Here is an 11,314-nt window from a genome sequence, read left to right as displayed (position 1 = left end):
TACTGAGAAACTCTTAAAATGTTTCAATATGGACAAAGCAAATCCTTTAAGCACACCGATGGTTGTTAGATCACTCAATGTTGACAATGATCCATTTCGTCCTTGCGAAGATAATGAAGAGATTCTTGGTCCCGAAGTACCATACCTCAGTGCAATTGGAGCACTTATGTATCTTACTAACTGTACAAGACCTGACATTTCTTTTGCAGTTAATTTATTGGCAAGATTCAGTTCATCCCCTACTAAAAGACATTGGAATGGCATTAAACATATTTTTCGGTATTTAAAAGGAACTGTTGATTTAGGTTTATTTTATCCTAACGATTCAAAAGAAGGGTTAGTTGGTTATGCAGATGCAGGTTATTTATCTGATCCCCATAAAGCAAAATCTCAAACTGGATATGTATTTAAGAATGGAGGAACTGCGATTTCATGGCGTTCTCAGAAACAAACACTCATTGCAACATCTTCAAATCATGCTGAAGTCATTGCATTGCATGAAGCTTCAAGAGAATGTGTATGGTTAAGATCTATGTCACGACACATATTGATTTCTTGTGGACTAGAGAAAGATCGAATTCCAACTCCTATCTATGAAGATAATGCAGCCTGTGTCCCGCAAATGAAGGAAGGATATATCAAAAGTGACAGAACAAAGCATATACCACCAAGATACTTTGAGTATACTCGAGACCTTATTAAAGACAATCAGGTTGAAATGAGATATGTCCAGTCCAGCAACAACTCAGCTGATCTTTTCACAAAAGCACTTCCCACAGCAACATTCAGGAAACATGTTCATGATATTGGAATGCGCCATGTACGAACAATGTAACGACCTGCAATTTGAGGGGGAGCTATATACTGCACTCTTTTTCCCTCAGCTAAAGCTTTTTCCCATTGGGTTTTTCTTTAGCAAGGTTTTTAATGAGGCAGTACTTCAAGACCCCGAAGTTTTGAAAAGGTGTCATCCAAGGGGGAGTGTTATGAATTACCGACACCGACACTATTATTTGTATGACACCATGACTTCACCAACTATATTTTTATATGCACCAATTATATTTCGTTTGTCTCCTTAAATAGTACTTTTGCACAGTAGTTTTTGCATTATAAATAGAATGATTTGAACGAAGATTGATATCCAGAAGTAACAAAAGATATCATATTGTTTACTCAGCATATTTCTTAGTTCAGTTATTACTTCGAAAATATTGTTATAATTAGGGCTAATATCATAACAGAAGACTATTTTATTTAAAACTTAAGAATGAAAATTGTTACCTTCTTATTTCCTAAATAGTTATTTTTGTCTACCAAATAATATTGTAATTGTAGTATAAATATTACCTCCATGGTAATGAGAAAAATGCACCATCTTGAATAAACTCAAGAGTTATACACATTTCTTAGTACCCCTCTCTATAATTACCTCTAAACTTCTGAAGGAACTTCAATAATCTTGTTATAATTATAGTTATATTATAACACGTTATCAGCACGACTCGCTTGTGTCTTAATCAAGAAGATCAACCAAGTAAGAATATGTCAATCATAAACAAGCTTATCATTTATATCTCACTTATTTTATTACTTACAAAATAATATTTATATCTATACATATAATTCATGTATATAAGCGTTGATGAAACAGTCATATAGCCGTTATAAAATGATTATAAATTTTCAACTATAAATAACCAATTATCAATTTCAATTCTTTCACAAATACAAAATTTTCTTCTCAATAAATACTCAAGATAATATTTTGAAAGATGATTCACTTAATTTTGATGTTAATCACCACAATGTTGATAATCTTATTGTTCTTAATTTGTAATATCCCACCTAAGGAGTTTAATCTTTTCTTTTATCCTTTATCTATTTATAGCTATACCTCTGTATTTTCTTTCAATTTTAATAAGTATGTAATCATAATATTTATCTTATTTGTGTTTAGTAGTAAAATGGAAACATCGCAAAACTTGATTTTCCAGATCTTAATATCACCTGAGATAATTATATGTCGTGGACGACACATGTTAAACGACATCTCAAATCAATGTGTGTTTTGAAAACGATAATGGAGGGTAATAATTGCGAAGAACAAGACAAGGCAAAAACCGATATCTTCCTTCACAAACACATTGACGAGATGTTACAATTTGAGTATTCAAATTGTGAAGGTGCATACGTTTTGTGGAAAGACTTTAAAAACATATTTGATCATCAAAGGGAATTCTACTTCCCACTGTTAGAGATGAATGGAACAATCTCTGGTTCCAAGATTTCAAAAAAGTAATGAGTAAACCTCTACTTTAGATGTGGAAGTACAAACCACTGATCGAAGGTTTGTCGCACAGCTCCACATCTATGTGAACTATACCAAGACTCTCTTAAAAATAAAGAGAAAGAAGTGAACAATGTGGACAACTTTGATGATTTCAATACTGAGATGAACATTGCAGACTTTGATGTGGAACTCTGAAACAAATATTGCTTGACGACAATAATTATAGGTACCCAATTGCCAGCCCTAATCCCAACCAACACAATAAATGGAAGAAGCTGGTATGTCCAAAAACAATGGCACTTCCTATTTTAGATGTGTAAGTACAAACCACTGATCAAAGGCTTGTCGCACCGCTCCACATCTATGTGAACTATACCAAGCCTCTCTCAAAAGAAAAGAGAAAGAAGGATAACTTTGATGATTTCAATACTGAGATGAACATTGTAGACTTTGATATGGAACCCTGAAACAAATGTTGCTTGATGACAATAATTATATGTAACAATTAAGTGTGTTTCTTGTTATATTTAATTATGTGTTTTCTTTCGTGTATTGTTTGTCTTTCAGTTAAATAAAGTTCTTATTAAAATATCATTATGTCTTTGTTATACACTTATTATTTTTCTTAATATTTTTAAGATTTAAAATGAAAATCACTAGAGCACAAGATCAAACAAATGAAGAAGTTAGATGTATAGCGGATAGTGGATTCACACATACTATACTTAGATTTAAAAAATATTTTTATGAACTGAAACCAACAAAATGGATCATTAATACAATATCAGGTCCTACAAACTTAATAGAAGGAATGTGAAAAACTAATTTAGCATTACCAAATGGTACAAAACTCAAAATAGTAAATGCTTTTTTCCCCAAAATCAACAAGAAATTTGTTGAGTTTCAAAAACATATATCATAATGGATATGATACTCAGTCAATGACTATTGATAATGAAAAATATTTGCATACCATGAGCAAAGATTAGATATTGGAAAAATTGTCAATGCTCCATTCTGGTTTACATTATAAATATATAAATGTGCCTCAAGCACATATGGCAGTCAAAGAAAACAGTTGTGATTCTGGTATCGTAAACTTATGGCATGACAGATTAGGCCATCCATGATCCACAATGATGAAAATGATCATTAAAAATACACATAGGAATCCACTGAAAGATACACAAAATAGATAAAATGCCTCAATATACATCTTGTTCTCTTGACAAATTAATTACAAGGCCTTCTTCATTAAAAGTTGATAAAGAATCACTAATGTTTCTTGAAAGAATTCAAGGTGACATATGTGGACCAATTCATCCACCATGTGGACTATTTAGATACTTCACCGTCTTAATAGACGCATCCAGCAGATGGTCTTATGTCTCTTTATTATCATCTCGTAATGTCTCTTTTGCAAATATTCTTGCTCATTTTCCCGATTATACCATTAAAAAAGTAAGGCTTGATAATGCGGGAGAATTTACATCGCAAGCTTTTGATGATTATTGCATTTCTGTGGGGATTGTCGTTGAACACCCTGTTGCTCACGTACACACACAAAACGGTTTAACCGAGTCGCTGATTATACGCCTACAGCTAATAGCCTGACCATTAATATGAGGACAAAACTCATTGTTCAATTTGGGGTCATGCAATTATGCATGCTGGATCTATTCGTGTGAGACCAAGTGCAAATCATAAATACTCTCCCACACAACTTGTTTCCAGAAATGAGCCAAACATCTCTGTTGATGCATAAATGTCAGTAGTTCATATGTCTAATGTCTGTAATCGAGTCTGTAATATTGTTTATGTATTTGTTTGTTTAGAAGCGAAGTTGTTGACAAGTTCGCTTAGGCGAACTTGTTAACCAAGCGAAGTTGTTAACAAGTTCGCCTAGGCGAACTTGTTGAACGAGCGAAGTTATGGACAACTTCGCCTGAGGCGAAGTTGTCGTGTATTTATATAGTGTACGGCTGATCGTTTTGGTTAGTTAAGAGTTCGAGTTACGTGTAATTCAGTGAGTCAAGTGACGTGAGGTCGAGAGTCTGTAAGTAGCACGATTTGAGTTATTAATATAACGTGTGTTTGTTCGTATCGTATTCGTGTGTTTGTGAGCTTGTGTTCTACGTCCGTAACGATCTACACAGGGATTCCGCACCTGTGTATATCGGGATATCTCGTGTGATCCGTCCAGGGAACCTACAATTGGTATCAGAGCTTTTGCTCGATTGTGTGGTTCGGGATATTCACGCGGGTGTAGAATTCGTTCCATTTCGACTATTCACGGGACGAGTTTTTGGTGTTTTTGCTCATTCTAGCCTCCTACCAGTGTGTTTAAGCCTTTAAACCGTCAAAAACGTCGTTAAATCCGAGTTTCAGATCTGCAGAAAGTTTAAGTTCGTCAGGCGAAGTTGCTGTTCATCAGGCGAAGTTGCCGTCAGGATACGTAGGGTTTCGGCGAAGATATAAGGAGAAGCGAAGTTATTTACAACTTCGCCTACCTCCTCAACTTCGCCTAACTCAGCGAAGTTCTCATCAAGTTCGCCTAGCTCAGCGAAGTTCTCATCAAGTTCGCTTACTTTCTAAGTTCGCTTACCCTAAGCGAAGTTATTCTCAACTTCGCCCAGACACGCGAATTTAAGAAAGATCCAGCAAAGTTATTACTTAAGCGAAGTTATCCTTAACTTCGCCTACAGTACTGTTCAGAGGAATTTTTGTTTAACTTCGCCTACTCAGAATTTTTCGGGTTTCTTAGTCTTCAAGAAGTATGTCGTCGATCAACATTTCGGAGCTTGTAAAGATGGAAGTTGAAGCGGGGTCAGCTACAAAGGCCCCAAGGTTGCTGAAGGGAACCGATTTTGTCGCGTGGAAGGATCGGTTCATACAATACGTTAAGTACCAGGATGCGAAAATGTGGGTATGCATCCAAGATGGATATATTCCACCAGTCATGGAGTATGAGGGTCGAGATCAAATCAAGAAATACAGTAAAATGGAAGAGGAGGAGAAAAAGATGTATGAAGCCGAAAGCAAGGCTCATGCTGCAATCACAATGGCTCTTCCACAGGAGATCCTCCATACGTTCAGAAAGTATACGTCAGCTAGAGAGCTTTGGGAAGCTCTTGAGAACAGATTTGAGGGGAATGTTGGTATTCGGGCTTCAAAGATAAAGTTGCTCAAGACTCAATTTTCAGTCTTTAAGTACTTAAAGAACGAATCTCTGGATGACATTATCACTCGATACTATCATCTAATGACTGAATTGAGTAACTATTCTATTTCCTACCGAGAAGAAGAGATTGTGGAAAAGCTTCTCGATGCCCTCCCACCAAAGTGGGAGATGTATACTGTACTGATGAGGGAAGACAAGGACTTCCCTACTTATGATCTTGAAACCACTGTCAACAAGCTCAGAACTTTTGAGCTTAATATGGTAAGAAAAGAAACATCTATGGATCAGGTTCAAGATCCAGGCATGTACGGTGCTAAAGTAAACTCCAATTCAAGTTCAAAGACTGATTCTGCCGCCTACTACTCGAAGAGCGAGTCGGGTGCCAAGTCTTCACAGGAGGGGCATGTGTCAGTAAACTCAAATGGGGATGTTTGCTTTGTTGCGGGTGGATCAAGTGGTACTCAACAGACAGCAAGCAAGAGTAGTGGATCTTCAAGTTCCTCAAGCAATAATTACTCTAAGATGCCAATGAGCGTCAAATCTGCTGAAGAGCAGTTTGGCCTCTATGCTTCGTTTATTGCTTCATATGAAAACTATATTCAAGGAAAGGTTGTTGATCCAGCGATGCTGGATGAAGACTATGACCAGATCGATGCTGATGATCTGGAGGAAATGGATTTACAATGGCAGATGGCCATGATAGTGAGGAGAGTGAAGAAGTTTATGAGAAAGACGGGGAGAAAGTTTGTTGGTGGCAGGCCAGGGTTCGACAAGTCTAAGGTGAGGTGCTATAACTGTCAACAAAACGGGCACTTTGCCAAAGAGTGCAGAAACGAGAGAGTTGAAGTGGTCAAGGCAGGTCTGCACAGTACAATGGGAATAGTAAAGAAGTCAATGCCATGATGTCCAGAGAAGCAGGTGAATACAACTGGAACCTGCATTCGAATGAAACTAGTGAACAGGCAAATATGGCTAAGGTTGAGAATGAAGAATGTGAGAAGATTAACGGAGAAGAGAAAGCTACTGGTAAGGAAAAAGCTTTCATGGCAAATAACAATGATCAACTCTCCGAGGTAAGTTCTAAATCTATTTGTACTAAATGTGAGAATTTGTCTGAGCAACTTGCTACCATAACTGATCAGTATGTTCGTTTAGATGCTGAATTTAAAACTCTTAAAGAAGATCATCACTTTATGAAAGCAAGAGAAAACAGTTACAAAGTTAAAATAAAAGCGTGTGAAAAAGATGTTAAAAGCTTAAAAACAAAACTTGCTGAAAAAATTGAAGTAATTGATCTAAGTTATGAGGTTTTAGAAGAAAAGACTAAACTGATTGCTGAACGAGAAAAGCAGATTGCTGACCACCAGGTGAAAGTGGTGGAACTGAACCGAAAACTTGAACAGTTCAGAAATTCCTCAGCTATTCTTGATCACCTGTTAGTGATCAAGGTACCTCTGCGAAGAGGGGAGGAATTGGTTATCACGAGGTTCCACCACCTTATAACCACAATTACACTTTTAACCCTAGTGTTCAGAAATCTGTTGATTTTGAAGTTCCTCAGACAGCTCCAATCAAGGTTACGAGTAAAGAACCAAGTGTTAGTAGTGGCGAAACGAGTTCGCCTGTTTCAAGTGTGAAGATTTCTGTTACGAGTCCAGTCTTATCAGATTCGGATAAGTTGTCCGAATCGGGTAAGACAAAAGAGAAGGTAGTGTTACCCACTGGTGGAGAAAAAGATAAAACCTATAAAAAGAATACTCCACTCAACCCGTACGTCCCACCTTATGTGAGACGAACGGCCGGTAACACTGCCTCGACATCCAAAACAACCTTTGAAAAGAAAATGGAGTATAGGTGTTGTTTTAGGTGTAATAAGTTAGGACATCTTGTTGCAGATTGCCCTCTGACGCCGAATTTCAGAGGTGTGAGGCCTATTAAAACTGAGCATAAGCCGAACGGTAATTTTAATACTGCTAAAAATGAAAACCCTTCAAAGTTCCGAAATGTAACTAATTCAGGTTTTCACAGAAACAAACCTCAGTTTAACAATGCTAATAACCAAACCACAAGATATAATACTTTCAATGTACATAGGTTTGGAAGGCCTCACACTCAATTTCCAAGGAGATTTCCTAATAGGACTAACAGGAATTATCCAGATGCTAACTTTGGAAAGCAGAAGTACGGGATGTATAGATCCAAGACCAATTGGTCTTGGGTCCCTAGATTCTAATCCTTTGCTTTATTGTGCAGGAACAGTTGAACAGGGCTGCCCACAGTCTTTGGATTGTAGATAGCGGCTATTCCCGGCACATGACGGGTAACAAATACTTGTTGCACGACTTAAAACCTGTTCAAGGAGCGAGAGTTAGCTTTGCTGGTGAAAGTGGAGGAAGAATTACTGGAAGAGGAACGGTGTCCAATGGGAAAATGACTCTTGAGAATGTAAACTTTGTAGAAGAGTTGAAGCACAATCTGCTGAGTGTGTCGCAGATTTGTGATAAGGATTACACTGTTCATTTCACGAAGAATGAGGCGATCGTGTTGAAGCCTGGTTTTCAGATACCAGACGAGTGGATAGTGATGAAAGCTCCACGTGATACAAATACTTATGTGATGGATATGAGATCTACTGAAATGGCCACGGAAGAATCATGTTTAATGACGAAAGCAAGCGAATCGGAATCCGAACTATGGCACAGGAGGATGGGGCACATTCATCTTCGGAAGATGAACCACATTGTCAGGAATGGACTTGTGATGGGCGTTCCCTTGAAAAGTTTTAACTTTGAAGACAAATGTATTGCATGCAAGAAGGGAAAGCAACACAAGAAATCCCATCTCACCAAGAAGGTCAACTCTATTGCCAGTACTCTAGAACTGCTTCACATGGATCTCTTCGGTCCCGTGAATGTAAAAAGTCTAGGAGGTACTTCTTACTGCTTGGTGATCACTGATGACTACTCGCGATATTCGTGGGTATATTTTATGAAATCGAAAGATGAGACAGCTCAAATGGTGAAGAATTTGATTACCAAAGTTGAGAACGTCATGAGTAAAACAGTTAAGTTCATCAGAAGTGACAATGGAACGGAGTTCAAAAATTTTGAAATGGAGATCTTCTGTCTTCAGAAAGGAATTGAACACCAATACAGCGCTCCGTATACTCCACAACAGAATGGAGTGGCTGAAAGGAAGAACCGAACTTTAATTGAAGGAGCCAGAACTATGCTGGCAGATTCGAAGCTTCCTGTGATGTTCTGGGCTGAAGCAGTTGCTACAGCCTGCTATGTTCTGAATAGAGTGTTAACCGTTAAGAGACTTGGTAAAACGTGTTACGAGCTTATGCATGGAAGGAAGCCCAACTTGAGTGGTCTTGAACCATTCGGGTCCCCTTGTTCGATCTTGAAGACAAATTTTAAATTTGGAGAAGTAGCCGATGAAGGAATATTAGTCGGTTATGTTGTTGGTACTTCCAACAGACGTGTCTTCAATACTTCGACTTGCAAGGTGGAGGTGGTGTGTAACACCGACATCACAAGTTACCAACCGCCAAAACCAAGCAATGGACCTGCTGAGCTTTTCGACTATGTTAAGCTTTTTAAGTCGTTTAACATACCGGATTTGGAAATTTCTGAAAAAGAAGAAAGAGCTGCGACGAAGATGATACTTGATGAGGAAGAAAATCTATTGCAAAGACAGCTGATTGATAAATGTCAACCTTCCTCATCAAACACTATCGGTACCCCAGTTGCCTCAGCTGAAGAAGAATTTATCAATCCTTTTCACTCTCAGCCAGAAACAACCATTGACGAGATCTCTTCTAATTTGGAAGATAATTTGCATGTCGGTTCTGTTCCGACCACGAGAATTCATAAAGATCACCCTTTGGATAATGTGATTGGTGATGTGTCCTCAGGTGTACAAACGAGAAGTAGCTTGAATGAACACACCTGTGTTTATACAAGCATTAAGGAGACATGAATAATCAATGAATGCTTGTATACCTGCTTTATAAGCCAGATTGAACCGAAGAATTATCAAATGGCTTTAAAGGACAGCTCGTGGGTCGAGGCCATGCAAGAAGAGATGGCTCAATTCGAGAAGATGGAAGTTTGGACTTTGGTTGAAAAACCAAAGAATGTGCATGCGATAGGCACAAAATGGGTGTTTAAGTGCAAGAGAGATGATAAGGGGATTATTATAAGAAACAAGGCGAGGCTAGTCGTTAAAGGTTTTAATCAACAAGAGGGGATTGATTATAACGAAGTGTTCGCTCCTGTCGCCAGGTTGGAAGCCATAAGATTGTTTTTAGCGTTTGCTGCTTATGAAAAGATGAAGGTGTTTCAGCTAGATGTGAAGAGTGCGTTTTTGAATGGGAAAGTTGATGAGGTTGTGTATGTTGAGCAACCTCCGGGTTTTCCTGACCCAGACTTTCCAGATCATGTGTACAGGTTGAGCAAGGCGTTGTATGGGTTACATCAGGCACCTCGTGCCTGGTATGCAACTTTATCGGATTACTTGCTCGAGAATGGTTTTGAAAGAGGGAAAATTGATAGCACGTTGTTCTTCAAAAGAGATGGAAGCGACTTCCTGCTGGTACAAGTCTACGTGGATGACATTATATTTGCTGCGTCAAAAGTCTCCATGTGTCAGGAGTTTGAAGCCGTCATGAAGAAAAGGTTTGAAATGAGTGCTATGGGTGAACTAACTTTCTTTCTAGGATTGCAGGTTGATCAGAAGAAGGACGGGATGTTCATTCATCAGACGAAGTATGTTCATGATGTGCTCAAGCGCTTCAAGATGGAGGACAGTTCTCCATATGATACTCCAATCTGCGTCAATCACAAATTGGGTGCTGAAGTAGACGGTGATGCAGATGTGGACCCAACTCAATATCGGGCAATAATTGGTTCTTTAATGTACTTAACTGCATCTAGGCCTGATATAATGTTTGCTGTTTGTCTTTGTGCACGTTTTCAGGCAAATCCAAAAGAATCTCATTTGAAAGGTGCAAAGAGGATACTGCGGTATCTCAAGGGCAAGCCGAAGCTGGGGTTGTGGTACCCGAGAGGAGGAGACTTGGAGCTGGTCGCTTACACAGATTCTGATTATGGAGGGTGCAATCAGAGTCGGAAGTCAACAACTGGAGGATGTCAGTTTCTTGGTGGCAGATTGGTGTCGTGGCAGTGCAAGAAGCAGACTTCAGTCGCAATTTCAACCTGTGAGGCAGAATACATGGCAGCATCCAACTGCTGCTCTCAGGTTCTTTGGATTCAACAACAGTTGCGCGACTATGGTCTGAATTTCTTACTTACTCCTATTTGCATTGATAACACAGCTGCTATCTCAGTAACTAACAATCCCGTGAAACATAGTAAAACTAAACACATTGACATACGTCATCATTTCATACGGGATTGTGCTGAGAAGAAACTGATAATACTTGAAAAGGTGGATACGCTTGATAATTTCGCTGATTTATACACTAAAGCGTTTGACAAATCCAGATTTCAAAACCTTATTGAACTGAATGGGATGATCAATCCCGAGTAACCATGCTTTTCTTGTGGTATTTAAAATAAAAAAAAAAAAAAAAACATCACTAGTCGCTTAAAAATATGTCGGTTACATCAGTTTGAAGGACTTGTCTTCGGATATGTTTTGGTCCTCATTTTCTACTTGTAGATTTTGAGGATAGCCATTAACCAGATTACTGATAGTGACCGGGGCGGTTTATGATGAGCTTTTCATTCTTTCGCTTAAAATTAGTCGATCATACTTAGTTAGAAGGACACATACTAGTATGTGGTCGGTCCAGCTGATCCATTGGATCTTCG

This window comes from Bidens hawaiensis, unplaced genomic scaffold (genome assembly GCF_021521415.1).
Source record: "Bidens hawaiensis isolate Kalapana, Puna unplaced genomic scaffold, B.hawaiensis_p1.1 tig00001842_1, whole genome shotgun sequence".
NCBI lineage: Eukaryota > Viridiplantae > Streptophyta > Magnoliopsida > Asterales > Asteraceae > Bidens > Bidens hawaiensis.
The sequence above is the reverse complement of the archived record's forward strand: the minus strand, read 5'-3'. Positions refer to the sequence as shown.